This window comes from Wyeomyia smithii, chromosome 1, assembly GCF_029784165.1.
Source record: "Wyeomyia smithii strain HCP4-BCI-WySm-NY-G18 chromosome 1, ASM2978416v1, whole genome shotgun sequence".
Classification (NCBI taxonomy): domain Eukaryota; kingdom Metazoa; phylum Arthropoda; class Insecta; order Diptera; family Culicidae; genus Wyeomyia; species Wyeomyia smithii.
In genome coordinates this window covers 194,067,689-194,082,032 of record NC_073694.1, presented here as the reverse complement: position 1 = coordinate 194,082,032, position 14,344 = coordinate 194,067,689, and positions in this window count along the sequence as shown.

Sequence of the window (14,344 nt, the reverse complement as noted above, 5' to 3'; positions counted from 1 at the left end):
TTTCAAACTTTATTTTACTTTATAACTTTCTTACATATCAGGGTAAGGAACGGCTTAAAGGCCGTCCATTTTAGACCCGTCCCTCCTCGTGGGCAAGCGTGAACAGTAACCAAACTCCCTTCCCCCTCCTGTTCCACGTGGGCACTATTCCACAAAGTAAAATTTAAACATGCTTATTAGTGATAATACAAAAAAATTTCACGGAAAAAAATAAATTTAAAATCAGCTTAAAAGTACCTACATAAGAAGAGCCATAAATGGAAAGACTCCTGTCAAAATTCAGGCTAAGAAGGCAAAGGAACGCAACAAAAAAGGGCTACCAGCATGAGCGAAGCAATCATTTTTGTAGTTCAAAACGAAACGAAAGATATACCTATAATTACGAATTATGCGTTGATTGATTGAAAACATTTGTAAATGTCAGAAAAACAACAGAATAAATTCCAAAATCCAATCTAAAAAGACGTTGATATCTCTAAATAGTTGTAAACCACGCGAAGAAACCAAATAAAAGACCAATAAGCTGGGAAAATATACTAGTTTCTACAAGGTAGAAGAGGATTAAAAAATAGGTAAGTCCCAAAAATTGAGCCCTAATTTATTACCTTACTTCAGGAAAAAGCCAAAAACGACAATCAAAAATTTATACTAAATAAACGACAGAAAACTTTTCAAAGTCTCTGAAAAATAGAAAGAAAACATACAAACGTTTATACAGGAAAACGTCCCTAAGATCCAGAATTCCTAATACAACTTTGAGTGACTAAAACACGTTTAGGAAAAGAAATCTGACACCCGTGAACCGTGAAAATATTGAACTCAGGAAAAAGATACATATAACAAGTTTAATTTAAAATGCATCAAAACTATAGTATATATATGTACTATTAACCCTCTACTGCCCAATGCCGCCAGTCGACGGGCTTCAGTCAAACCTCTGAAAAGCTTCAGTAAATACATGAAAAGTGTTCATAATGGTTCATAGTGATTTTACCGAAGCCCGTCTAGAAATTAACTTGGGCACGAACACTACTTGAAATAGGAAGAGGAAGAAGGTGATTTTCTTTCTGACTTTTCTAGCGTTTGCCATAATAATTTATTCGATATTCTATATCAAGAAAGAAGTAGGTGATGAAACGAATAAAAATGCAATGATTTTTTGAAAAGAAGAAAGGAAATTTAGTTCAGGTCGGACTGGACTGAACTGGATCATATTTTATTTTGGACTGGACTGGACTGGACTGGACTGGACTGGACTGGACTGGACTGGACTGGACTTAGAATAATCAAGGAATATTAGAATAATCAAGGAATTATTTTTGTCTTCATTTTTTCAATTTTGAAGGATGGTTTCTTCTACAAAGTTGTTCGTTTGCCAATAATATGAAAGTCTTTCAAAGTCACAACTATTCAAGAAGGCATCGTGTATGAGATATTGATTTTTTTTTGACAAAGAGGACAAAAAACTGTTATTTTTATTTTATTTTTATTTTTCTAAATGTACGTACAAACTTTATGAGTTTCTAACCATAAATCCTTTAAACTTTGATCTTTGCTGCAGAATTAGGATGGCTATGGCATGTACTTTTTGAGATATTTGAAAAAAAAAACCGAAATTTTCTGATTCTCTTCAAAATGTCATATCTCCATTAGCGCACGAAAGCGCAACCTGAAACTCTCAGGGCTGAGAGAATATCAAACTTGTTTTCTGTAGACAATATTTCAGCCCGGAACTTCTTGGAGCTTTTACTCCGTGATTAATTTTGTAGAATTCTTCAAAATTAGAATAAAAGGCAGTTTTGTTTCCAATATAATGCCCAATGTCTTTGAAGATGTTAAAGAGAATTAAATATGAACTCTTTTGGTCTAAAAATATTTAGTTTTATATTCAAAATTAACTATTCAGGTCTTATGAAATGATTTTTTAATCAAATAGGATACTTTTTAAGATACTAATCAATGACATAAAGGGATCATTGTTCAAAATTGATTTGTTCCTATGCCTCTTCATTTCTCCATACATTTAAAAAAACATCTTCAAAATCCAGTTCCATCTACTGTAAGATTTTGAGCTTCGCTTGGAAGTCCATCAATTTAATGGTCTTCTGTTCAGTGATTTAGAGGAATTATCTGATCATATGTGAGTAGAAGGCATTCGAAAACATGTTTCATGTTCACTAGGCGGTTGAATTTTCTTTAGTGAAATTTTCGATAATTTTTAACGGATTTATTCTGTGCCTCTTGAACTTCTTCTGACCAATGGGCATAATACAATGCCCGGTGATAAATGTACCATACATTAAAAGTCTGTGAATTGTCGGTGAAAACGGGTAAAAAGAATACAACTGCGTCATTGATTAGCATCTTAAAAAGTATCCTATTTGGAAAATGCATTTCATAAGACTTCATTAGTTCATTGTGAATATTGAACTAAATATTTATAGACCAAAATAGTACATATTTAATTCTCTTTAACATCTCCGTAGCCATTGAGCATAATATTGGAAACAAAATAGCACGTTTATTCCCAATTTTGTAGAATTTTACAAAATTACTCACATAGTAAAAGCTCCAAGGAGTTCCGGGCTGAAATGTTGTCAACAGACACTTAGTTTAATATTCTTTCAGTTCTGAGAGTTTCAGGTTGCGCTTTCGTGCACTAATGGAAATAAGACACTTTAAAAAAATCATAGAAAATTTAGTTTTTTTTAGATATCTTGAAAACTACAGGCCATAGGCATCCTATTTCTGCGGCAAAGTTCAAAGTTTGAAAAATTTATAATTAGAAAATCCTCTATGATCGTTAGTACACTTTGATTTCATATTATTGATTTCATATTATTGGTTAATAAACAACTTTGTAGAAGAAACCATCCTTCTAAATTGAAAAAATGAAGACAAAAAAATTTAGTACTAGTTTAGTACACGTTTAGTACAAATATTTTCATACAAAAATATTCCTTGATGATGATGATTGAACATTGCCGAGGACACTATCTCAAACCACTGAGCAAAAACTGAGGTAAAATTTTACTTACATTTTTAGAGTAGGAACCTTTACAAACAGAAGAAATCGTATCGTTTCCTGCGTTTTTTTTTTTTTGTTTTGTGTCTTCTTCTGAGGCTTCAAGCACTACTCATTCACGTTTTTACAAAACAAAATAATTGCAAATTATTTAGTCAACCTTATTTCATGAAATAATTATTTGTAATAAGCATAATTAATACATCGACGTTTTCACTTAGCCTAGCTGATGCCCAGGTTCCTTGGATTATCACTTATTCGCGGATAAAAAAATGGGCCCTCATGAGTCTCTTGGATCTAGCGGGTGTTCGTGTTAATGGTGTCCACTCAGTGGTTCGGAAGGCCCGAATAGGCCCAAACGTAATTGTTTTGGAAATGGAGGAAATGTACGGTAGTATCCAAATTCCACCACCGCCTTGAGTCTATCGTGCTTTGGTGCTCCATCATCTTCTCGATGAGTGTTCGTATTACGAGTTTCTGCATATACATATCGTCCAATCTTCCGGATTACAACGATTACTTCATCTAGGTGTAACAAACTCCATCCAACAAAACATTCGGTCACCTTGGCGTTAGAAAATACTCCCTCGACCTGCTTCGCTTGCGGTGAGAAACATAGGATTACAGGTGTCCAACTTTCGACATTCTTCCGGTGAATAAATGGCTACCACTTACCAGCTTCAAACGTTAAGAAAAATCACACATTGCTGCATCCTGGTTCCACTTCTATTGCCAAATCCCACTTCAGCAGCAAGTAAAGTCTTCTGTTCCATCCTCATCCGGCGAGGCTGTGAACTCTAGTGGATCAGTTTCATGAAGTTCCAAATTGTGATCTTTCTCCCTGTTACTGATGTTGGTTAACATCCACAGTTAATCTGAAATCATTCTGAAATTGTTAGGGAAAGCCATATTAAAATATTTTATTTTATAATTGTTATTTCCTTACAGCTGTTGAAAAGTATAAAAAGTGCATATCACATATCTTTTGTTTTAGGCGAAGCAACAACCTTGAGTGAAATGGTGGATATCATTTTCCAGGATCCTTTCAAGTACTGGCTGTGTTAGTGTAGACTAGACTAGACTAGGCGAAGCAACAACCTTGAGTGACGTTCTTATTTTGAATACGTTGAACTTTCAAAGCACTTACAAGCTCCTGTAATTCAATTCAATCGATTGATAACTGAGATACGTTACTGCCTGCATCGGGTAAAAGCTGAATTCCTATATCAAGATTTGCGCTTTCCGTTCACGTTCACCATTTCTCGAAACGACGAAAAATTGAAATCATTCCCGGGCGCTGCGTAGCAAAAAAATGGAGTGCGTGCTGAATTTGTGCACATTGTAGATATTTCATGAGTTTCGTCGAAACAGGAGAACGATTACTGCCATTTATCGTATCTATCCTAATTTAACATTTCGCACTGCTAAACAGGGGAAGAGACGTCGTCGGTGCGGTGGTGTCGTCGCCGTCATCGTCATCTTGCGCTTCCACTCTCGCACGCACCTATTATTCACACTCAGTGATGGATCTCGCGCCTGAAATTGCTGCGGGATAATGTTATCGTGTGGCATAAATCTCAGCCAGACTGCGCGCATAAATTTATGAACTTTCCTCGGAGGCTGGTGCAAATCGCCTGGGGACGGGGATGTGCGTGTGTTTACTCGCTATCATTGTTTCCTCGACAAAGCGAAGATTTACTGGAAGTAAACGACGTTTCTTTTGCGCAATTGAATCATTTTTATGATGCCCCATGCAAACTCTGAATACCGAATGAATTATTAGCTCGTGAAAGACGTAGAGCACTCGTACTTGATGTGGACATCAGTCTTCACACTCTGCTTGGTTTTGTATTGAATCAAATGGTTGACAAATGTCAAAATACATGACAATGCACTTAATTAAAGCATCAAATCCGTGTGTTTCGGTTCCACAGAAAAAAAAGGTTTCTAATAATTCCCACAGTATCGAGTAACATCCACACAAATCGCTTCGGTTTCAATTTCCCAACCGAATCGCATAGAATTATCCTCGAGCCTACCGGAACGAATCTACGGGAACAGATTATCCACTTTATTGGGGCTTTGTGTCGCACCTACGAGCATCCAACCGAATCACAAAGCGAGCACGGCGATGCTTCGAAATCGGATTATTCAATTTAGATTACTGTATCCGGCTGTGACGCTTCAGAGTTGTAGCTCGTGGACTGCCCACACACACACATATGCCAGTGCAGAGTCCGTGGGGTCCACGAACGGAACCGGGGCGGGCCGTGCGTCACACCGGATCAGTGCAAAGTGCGGCCGAAAGAAAGCGGATGTGAGCAATTTGAATTCCGTCCCCGTGCGGAAGCCCATCAGCCTAACATGGTCGAGTGGAGCCGAGCCGTCGATACAATTGGATCAGCGGCGGTGCTCGGCTGTAGCGAAAGACACAGTCACTTTCGAAGCCGGCTTCTCAGGAGATTCTGCCCAGTATCCCCCGCGCTGTCAGCGTATGCGGTGCCCGTTTGTCATCGGAAATGGCTGAGCAAAGTGGAAAATGTGATAATTTATCGCTCTAAATTGAATTGTATCGGTATCCATCTATATGTGTAGATGTGTCACGCCACGGAATGGGAAATCCCGGAAAATTCCCTCTGGGAAATGTGAGCTGTTTTTCATTTCGAGTCACTTAGGTGTAAGTTTAGAAAAGAATGGCAAATAATAGTCATTCAACGCCTTGAGTTTTCCCTTGCCGGCGGACCCAACGGCGTTTCCTGGCACTACGCCTAACGTGACCGATTAATTATTCCGCAGATAATATTAATTGCATTAGATTGCCAAGCAACCGGAACAAGAGGGTCGTGTTTAATTATAGAAACCGCAAAGAGTTTTCCAGATATAGACATTAGCGCTGCCGTTTAAAGGGCTAATCTGATAATGCGAGAGTATCTAATTACAGTTTGTTTTGCTACTGGCTGGTGAGAAAAATCTTTGTTACCTTAACAGAGGACCAAGTTAGCACAATAACAACAGGAGTTGAAACTAATTACCCTGAGTTTTTATTTTCGAGCACTCTGTGCTGTAATCTGCCTATCAGTTATTAGATGATATGTACACCAGTTATGGTAATTAGGAGCATTAGAGACATTTCGCATGTCCCATTCATAATGCAAATAAAATGGATGTAGGCCAAACCTCTGAACTGAACTAAGCTTGCAATCTAGGTAAACGTTTTTTGTTTTAAATTAATTTTCCCTCTACACACACTCACAATAGGGAAGAAACATATTTTTTTTTCATAACTTCTGGTAATTTTAATTGGTAAGATCGAAACAAATTGCTTAAGATTATTTGTGAATATATCACCGTCAAATTTAGATAGATACGTGTATTTTTATTATATAAAAAGAAGAAATTATGCATGGATTTGTTTAGAGTTCCCTCTGATTTTTAATACATGTGTCAATTTATTTTAATGTAGAGTATAGTCTTCTTTTACGCGTTTTTTACGCGGATTACTTTCTTCCATTGCTCAAAAACGGTACAAGATATTGACCTCATTCCAATCACGTTTTCCGTTTAAACCAAAAGTAATCATATATCCGTTTTCAGAAAAATTCACAACTTTTAGTGTAAATGCCAAAAAATAGAAATATTACATTTTGGTTTCGAGATTGACCATAATCATATTCAAACGAGGTTCAAACATTTTAGGACGGTTTTCTACGTTATATTTTCAACTTAAAAAAGACCTTAGTTTAAATACAACTATACATACAGCGATTCTAAAACAAAACTAAAATATTTTATGTGCTTGAGCTTTATTAAAAACTAGTTGAACATTCCCGGCGATGCTCGGGATCAAAGGTTTCAAAGATAGATTTTTTTTATATTTCATTGCTGCATTAGCTCAACTCACTTCAAAAATATAATTTACATCTTATACTTCCATCATCACTTTAAGTAGGGTGTCGAACGTCTACGTCAGTGGTTTTTTTCGGACCTTTTTTGCATAAGATTGCGCCAGTAAAACTACCGAAGAACACCACTGACGAAGACGTAGGGTATCAATATTCTGAGAACGTGCAGAACTGGATTGTTGGATTGTCCATATTGGATTGTTTTTTTTTGTGATTTTGGGCTGATTTACAGAAACTGGAAGTCACCATTTTGGATTTCAAAATGACGTATGGAGTTCCATTTTCGAAAGTATTGAAATTGTTGGCCAAATATCACTTTAGAAGTCATAAATTTGCATGTTTCATGTAGTTTTGTGAATAATATATCAAATTTAGTGATCAGATACTTGTTATTTTTCTTCAAATGTCTTTTCTGCACGTTAACAAACATTTTGATGAAAAAAAAAAAATTGTGTCATTGCTATAAAATGACGTATGGAGGTCCACTTTCGGAAGTATTGAAATTGTTGGCTATATATCACTTTAGGTTATTTTCCTGAAACCGGAAGTCGCCATTTTTTAATCCACAAAACTTTGTAGAAAATAAGAAAATAAAATATTTTTAATGCTTAAGCTGCCTTTTAATCGATATTCAAACAAATGAATCGTAACCTTTCCTGCAGCTAAATGTAGTTCTAGTTTGGATTAACGGAAAAAAAGTAAAACAGTAAGATTAAGAGCTGAATGACCTTCTGGTTAAAAGATCTCTAATAAAAATCAAATTCAAATTCAAAAGTACGAAAGTAAATCGAATGCCGTAAAATGTAACTATTCACAAAACTACGAAAACATCAGAAATGTAAAATGTTCATACTCGAGACATGGGTTATTCTGCAAAAAAAATTGTAGATGAAAGAACAACGAACATTTTATTGCAAAAAAAAAACAAATCATTGAATTTTGATTTAGAGGCGAATTGCGCATAAAAAGTCAAAGTTTCGCATGTAATCGTATAAAAACGTATAAATTAAAAAAAAAATATTTTTCGGTGATTTTCTGTATACTGTATGCTGTATGTGGTCCTCGTGGCTCTGTGGTTAGCGATGTCGATTGGCTCCCACACGGTTGTGATATCGGGTTCGATCCCCGATCAGGTCGAGAATCTTTTCCAACTGCAATTTTTCTCGACTCAGCTCTGTGGCACGGTGTATCGTTGTTCTTATCCTAGAACATGCAAAATGTGCTAAAACAATATCGATAACGAATTTTCTCAACTAATCTGGTTGATCGAGAGCGCTATTAGAAGGCTGCAATATTGTTGTGCTGTATACAGAAAATCATCTTCAAACATACATTTTATATTTTAACATAAACAAACATTTTAATGAAAAAAAAATCACATGTCATCGCTTTGAAATTAGATTTAGAGGCAAATTCAGCATAAAAAGTCATAATTTTGCGAGTTTTACGTAGTTTTGTGAATAAAATCTCAAGTTTTAGTAATCAGACACTCAATATTTTTCCTCACATGTCTTTCCTGAACGTTAACAAACATTTTAGTAAAAAAAAATCATATGACAACGCTTTGAATTTTGATTTAGAGGCAAATTTAGCACAGAAAGCCATAATTTTGCGTGTTTTCGGTAGTTTCGTGAATAATATCTCAAGTTTTAGTAATCAGATACTAATTATTTTTCCTTACACATCTTTCCTGAACGTTGACAAACATTTTAATGAAAAAAGAATCACATGTCATCGCTTTGGAATTGGATTAAGAGGCAAATTCAGCATGAAAAGTCATAATTTTGAAAGTTTTACGTAGTTTTGTGAATAAAATCTCAAGTTTTTGTAAACAGATACTTGTTACTTTTCTTCAAATGTCTTTCCTGAACGTTAACAAATATTTTAATGTAAAAAAAAATTACATGTCATCGCTTGGAATTTTGATTTAGAGGCAAATTCAGCATAAAAAGTCATAAAGTTGCATGTTTCACGTAGTTTTGTGAATAATATCTCAAGTTTTAGTAATCAGATACTAATTATTTTTCCTCAAATGTCTTTCCTGAACATTGACAAACGTTTTAATGAAAAAAGAATCACATGTCATGGCTTCAAATTTTGTTTTAGAGGCAAACTCAGCATAAAAAGTCATAATTTTGCAAGTTTTACGTAGTTTTGTGAATAAAATCTCAAGTTTTAGTAAACAGATACTTGTAACTTTCCTTCAGATGTCTTTCCTAAACGTTTACAAACATTTTAATGTAAAAAAAATCACTTAAAAAAAATGGCTTTAAATTTTGTTTTAGAGGCAAATTCAGCATGAAAAGTCATAATTTTGAAAGTTTTACGTAGTTTTGTGAATAAAATTTCAAGTTTTAGTAAACAGATACTTGTTACTTTCCTTCAAATGTATTTCCTAAACGTTTTTAAACATTTTAATGTAAAAAAAATCACATGTCATCGCTTTAAATTTTGATTTAGAGGCGAATTCAGCATAAAAATTCATAAAGTTGCAAGTTTTACGTAGTTTTGTGAATAAAATATCAAGTTTTAGTGAGCAGATACTTGTTACTTTCCTTCAAATGTCTTTCCTTAACGTTTACAAACATTTTAATGTAAAAAAAAATCACATATCATCGCTTCAAATTTTGATTTAGAGGCAAATTCAGCATGAAAAGTAATAAAGTTGCATGTTTTACGTAGTTTTGTGAATAATATCTCAAGTTTTAGTAATTAGATAACTGTTTTTTTTATAACTAATGTCTTTCCTGAACATCAGCGAACATTTTCATGTTAAAAAACCTACATGTCACCGCCTATTATTTTTGACTTAGAACGATTCAAAATGATGATGATTACTGTACACCACAGAGACTGAGGGAATAATATCAATAAGATCAAGCGTTACGGAATTTCATTTTTATATAGTAGATTCAAAATATTGGTAACCAGCCAAAAAAATTACACCCATATTTTTTTATTGATGCTTAATCGAAGCCTGGTGAAATCAGCTTGTATTTCTTTTTAAATTGAAGGTTTATACAACCTAAAAAAAAGGTTTAGTTGAGAATAATTATTTTTGTCTCATTTTCCTCCTCTCCTCGAGCTAGGTCTTTTTATTTTTACCTATGAAATAACCTAACCATATGTTTTTCATAGAGCCTAACCAAAAACGTTTTAAATTAATTTTAAAAATTTGTCACTACGATCAACAAAAGAGTTTTTAAGAGCTTACTTTCTCTCGAAAAACAATAAATAATTTTTTGTCGTTTTTCATCTGCAGATCTCAATATCTCAGGTTAGGTTTGCGCTTAAAAAATGGACAAAAATTGCCGATTTTTCATGGGTTCACATTACCCCGCACTGACGATACCCATGAAGCATCAATCATAGTAACCCATGAATCAGCGGAAAAAGATTTGACAACTCTATCAGCCGAACTCTAACCGTGATGGCGAAAACAGTGAAGTGTGTGCGTTCAAAAGAACGCTACTCCGTTGTGTCGAAAAAGAACATCGTGTGACAGTTCGTGGACACCGGATACCTCTGTCTCGGCATCTACAACATCTTGGCTCCGGACAGCCGACAACCCTGAGCGACCAGAAGCTCCAAAGGATGCTGAATAGGAATACCGAAGGAAAAGTAGCTACATCGTTGCGTGCGCTTGGCCGGGAGGTCGATGCAAGCGGCCAAACAGTGAAAAAGTACCTGGCGAACATGGACATACATGTCAGCAAGCAGCAGTCCCTTTCACTTGTCTCGAAGCTGCTGAATCAGATGGACAAATCGATTTTCCCGACAAATCACGACGTGGCGGTGGTGATGGACGACGAGATTAGTCTCACTCTGGATGGCAACGACTGGCAGGGCGCTTCGTACTTCACTTCCCAGGAAGTGAGCACCGAGGTGAAGTTCATTTCACACACCAAGTTCCTCAAGAAGGTGCTGCTGTGGCTGAAGATGAGAAGGGAATCTCAAAGCCGCTCTCCTTTCGTTCCGGACTGGTCGAGAACGGGGAAATTTATAGTACGAGCTGCCTGCCAGAAGAAGCGTCGTTCATCAAGACATACCATAAGACCGAAGACGCGATGTTTAGGCCGAATCTGGCGTCGGCCCACAACTCGAAGCTATCGTTGGAGGAGATGGAGCGACTGGTGCCCAAGTTGACGAACCCGCCCAACGTTCCCAAGTTGCGTCCCATCGAGGACTTCTGAGCAAGCCTGCAGTGTAAAATCTATCGCATACGTTATAATACCTGCTATAGTTTTGAAAATCTAACCTTTTGTAGTTTTTATAAAAAAATCTGATTTTTAAAAATGGGCTATTTTTTTAATTTGTATTTTTTTGAAAAGAGAAAAATATTATCTACAACTTTGCTGAAGACGTCACACCGATTCAATACTTTCACAAAACAACATATTTCAAGAGCTTCTCAAAAATGAGTTGCGTTCCTAAAAATTAAACCCACCTAGAAGAGGCTGTTTTTGCTTAAATCAATCTTTTTAGTAGTGGATAAAGCATCAAATGGTGAGTTGACAACCTGGAAGGAACGACCGACTTAGCTCCGGTCCTCACAAGTTCCTATCTCACGCCCCCGCGAGTCACATGGTCACGCGTGATTGGGTGGTGGCCAATCGACAACAAGTTGTGGATTGCAAGTTGAGGATTAGAGGCAGTTTCTTCAACGTGAGTATATCACGTGCACAGCCCTCACCTAGGAAGTTACGACGACGATGAGAACGCCTCTTACGCGCAGCTGGAGCATGCATACGATAGCAGCCCAAAACATGACGTCAAAATCGTTATCGGAGATCTCAACGCTCAGGTAGGCCAACGCTCAGGCGGGAAGTTCGGCGCTCACCGGCTAACGAACAAAAACGGCCTTCGACTAATTGACTTCGCCGCGCCCAAGAACATGGCCATACGTAGTACACCTGGAGATCACCACAACAGACCGAATCACAAATCCATCACGTTTTGATCGATGGAAGACACTTCTCGGATATTATCGACGTCCGAACCTGCCGTGGCGCAAACGTCGATTCTGACCACCTTAATAAAGTAATAAAAAAAAGATTCTGACCACTATCTTCTGATGTTTTTCGAACTGAATTTCTATTTTTAACAACGGCTTTTTCCCGTTAACACACAAGTTCACAAGAGAACAGACCCATTTGTTTTTGGAGTGTAAGGAAATGGAGCAGCTTTATCGTTCGCAAAAAACACGTAAGTTCTATAAGAAACTGTACGCATCCCGCGATCGGCAGCACTACAATGAACACCTGAATGGCGCAGAGGTCCTGAATGGCACAGAGGACTAAGACGGCAGGAGGAATGACTTCGTCAGCACAGCGGATGAGGGAGACATTCCGACCCCTATGACAGGTGAAGTTAAGGATGCCATCAAACAGCTCAAGAACAACAAATCTGCTGGAAAAGATGACATCGCAGCGGAGCTTATCAAACTCTGCCAGCCACCATGTACTTCGTTTAGGCAGAGTTAATGACAAGTCCCAATCTTCTAGAGGACGATCAGCCATTAAGGGGGGAGACAGATGTAACGGCAACCCAGTTCCACCGATATTAACCTACAGGGTTCCGTCATGAATCTAGTGATAAACTATATTTCTGGTCTCAATAGGACATTGCTTTCTGTTGTGTTTCAGTCAGAGGAAACATTTGGTTTCCTTGACAGATGACAACGAACGGTTCTATCAACATGCCATGCAAGCAATTTCTTGAAAAAGAACAGTTTCATCAACAGATTACGCAATTGGTGAAATAGCAGCTTCCGCAGTCTTCTGCTGTGCCACAGTCAGGTCATTGTAAACAAAAAAGGAGTCGCCGGTTCAAAGATGTCAATGCTCCCACACGTGTTTTAGTGCGCCTATGTTACTATTAGTTAAGAGTTTTAGTTAGGTAAATGAAAAACAGAGAGTGAAGAAAGCCGCTAGATATATTCGATATGTCGTTGAATAGATAAAATGGTGGACAATTTTTTTTAGTTTGTCAGTTATTATTATCACTTCATTGTTCAGCAGCTAAAATTGATAGAAAATTTCAAGATGGAATTTCTGCAAACAATTACCCATCACGTGCGAGCACGCCTAGCATGGATATCCCGAATGTTTGCTGATATATTCTCTATATCAGTGCAATGAAAAAATTGGCAGAATTTCGCCATCTTAACAGGTCAACTATTTATTTATTAATTTATTTTCGTTGGTCATTTGCTTCGACAACAGGTCAACTAGTTTTCGCTACCAAGAGTCTAACCTGTTTTGGTGTCTCGAAGGTAAAGTTTTTCTGAAAATTTTGTAACAACAGATAATTCAATGATCTACTGTGAGAATGTTATTAAAACTGAAAAAAAAACACTGGTACAGGCAACAGTAAACCTGATGAAGCCCATTAAACACTAAAATCAATCATTGTTTGATACTCGTTTTCGACTCAGCATGCAACAGATACCACATATCAATTTTGTTTATGAATTTCAAAAAATCTTCTACAGATTTTCAGCATGAAAATCTGTATAGAATCAGCAGTTTTTGTGAAAAATCTGTAGAATTCCGTGTGTTTTCACAGAAATTTGCAATCCATACACAATTATAAAAAAGTGCCAAAATTTATGAGAATCAAAGCATATAGAAATGCAATCCTGTCTATCTGATCCAAATAGACTTGAATACTATTGAACCGATCGACGTGAAAATTTGGTTTTTGGGGCCGGAAAAGGTTCCTATGATAGTTCTGAAATCCCTCACTTTCCTGGAAGGGAGGGGTCCATACAAATGAGACACAAATTTCTGCACAACTCAAGAACTCATCAAGCCCATGTAGCCAATTTTAGCGTGTGGATGTTTTTGGGAGCAAAAAATATTTCTGTGGTAGTTTAACACCCTTCCCTCCTCTGGAAGGATGGGTTCCTTATAAATGAAATAGGAAATTTTGCATACTTCGAGAGCTCATAAACAAATGGGACCAAAGTAGAGGTTTTTGAGAGCAAGAAATATTTCTGTGGAAGTTTGACACCCCTCCCTTCACTAAAAGGGACAGCTCTCATACAAGTGAAACACAAATTCCTGCATAATTCAAGAACTAATCAGGCAAATAAAACAAAATTTGGCATGCGGATTGTTTTGAAAGTAATAAACTTTTAAATGATGGTTCAACACCACTCCCTTCTCTAGAAGACAGTGGTCCATGCAAATGAAACAAAAAATCCTGCACAACTCAAGAATCAATCAAGCAATCAGCACCAAATTTAGAATGTGGACGTTTTAGGGGCAATATCAATACCAATTTCTGCCTAACTCTGGAACTAATGAAGCAAATGGAACTAAATTTGACATGTGGAAGTTTTTGAGGGCAAAAAATGTTTCTGTGATGATTTGATGGCCACTTTATAATTTCAGGAAAGAGGCAGGGGGAGGTC